We start from the raw sequence: 1,861 nt of genomic DNA on the forward strand, positions 1-1,861 counted from the left end.
CGCTGTGATGGAGTAAAACTTCTTAATATGGCTTTTCTATGCATGTCTCTAACTTCCACCAAGTATTTGTGAGGCTATGCAAATAGGGAATGTATGACACTAACAGAGGGACTGGATCAGTTTTTGTTACCTCTCTGGCTATAAGGATGAGCCACCTTTGAAGCAGCTACAGCAGAGAGAACGCCCAGAACCCTGGGAATTGAGTTCCAGACCTGTCTGAGGTGTCAGAAACCAGAGGCTAAGGGACACAGGAAGAGGAGCTCTGCTGAGATTATGGCAATGTGAGACACAGCAACAAGGGGCAGAAGCCAAGGACCACCAACATGGCTGAGAGGCTGAGGACTAGAGAGGTGTTGCTGTGGACCAATTGACTGTAACCTTAGTGTTAAATAATCCTAACTTGTGGTAATTTATTAACATCCCTAGTAACCCCCCATAGTTTGAGTATTGTTTGTGAGTGGCCAATGCAAAGAATTATAGAACCCAGCATAGAAGTACAGTGCTGGGGAGCGAACAACCAAAACATGGGTGAAGGGAGACAGCAGATGGTGTAAGATATGAAAATAATAATTTATAATTTATCAAGGGTTCCCAACGGTGGCAGTGGGGGGTAAGGGAGGAGAATACGAGGTACTGATACCAAGGGCTCAAGTAGAAAGAAAATGTTTGAAAATGATGTAACATGTGCTTGATACAACTGATTTATGGATTATTATAAAAGCTGTAAGAGCCCCCAATAAAACAATTTCTATAAAAAAGTAGAGTAATGTGGTAAATGGGTGGATCATGGAGACATATCTGACCCCTGCCCCTTGGCAATGGGGAAGCTGAAGGAGGTCAGAGATGCACGCGCCACGCATGGGCTCTGAGAATATGGTCACTGGCAGGCAATGGGAGGGTTGACTAACTGCAGTTAAATATTAGCGATCCTCTCTATGAGCAGCGGTACACTACGGGAGAAAAACAGTGAATTAGGCTTAAAAGATAAGTAAACCATTCTTTCTCCTTGATAAGTGTGATTCTGGGCCAGACCTGTCTTTGGAGTTGAAGAACAATGAGTTTTGAGTTCAAAGAGTTTATAATTTATACTATTAAAAAAACAAAACAGTAAGTCTATACTAAAAAACAAAATAAGATTCCACATGGGAGAATCATTTAACCCGTAAAGAGGGAAGATTAAGTTCCTGAAGAGTATACTGGAGCAGGATCTTTAAGTACACACAGAATTTAAACTACAGCTGAGGGCAAAGACTTGCTCAGCATCTTTAACAGTTAAAAAAGAATTTACTGGCTGCTTCTTCAAGATTCAAACCTCAATACTATATTGACTCCCTGACCCTGTGTGAACGATATCATTTATTGTTTAATACATTTAAAAACTAGTTGCCTATATTCTGAGCCTGATTTCCCCATCATTCCTTCAGTCATGTTATTTCAGGGTAAATATGAAAATTATTTTACAAAAATATTGTATGAAGCTACAAGACTGAGGGAGGTGGGCAGGGAGGGAAGGGAAAAATAAGGAGGTGCTACCCAGGGCTCAAGTAGAAAGAAAATGTTTTGAGAACAATGATGGCAACAAATGTACAAATGTGCTTGACACAATAGATGGATGTATGGATTGTAATAAGAGTTGTACGAGCCCCCAATAAAATTATATAAAAAAGAACCTTAAAAATAATTAAACAAAAAAAGAAACTATCAGACTACACTATTGTGCAGTGTACATTCTCTGGTCTAGCCAGATTTGTGAGGCAGAATTGGGATCATGATAGTGTGTGTGTGTGTGTGTGGGGGCAGCATTTAGGAATTAGGGGAAAGTTGTATGTTTCATCGTTGCTACACTGCACCCTGACTGGCT

The 1,861-nt window shown here is 40.4% G+C and overlaps 1 protein-coding gene across 5 annotated transcripts in view; it reads right to left on the reverse strand.

The window, feature by feature from the left end:
- PPIG (peptidylprolyl isomerase G) overlaps positions 1-1,861 on the reverse strand; it is a 46,113-nt gene that overhangs the window by 32,174 nt on the left and 12,078 nt on the right. The window lies entirely within an intron of this gene.

This window comes from Echinops telfairi, unplaced genomic scaffold (genome assembly GCF_000313985.2).
Source record: "Echinops telfairi isolate 266 unplaced genomic scaffold, ASM31398v2 ScPeMD7_4;HRSCAF=17, whole genome shotgun sequence".
Taxonomy (NCBI): Eukaryota; Metazoa; Chordata; class Mammalia; order Afrosoricida; family Tenrecidae; genus Echinops; species Echinops telfairi.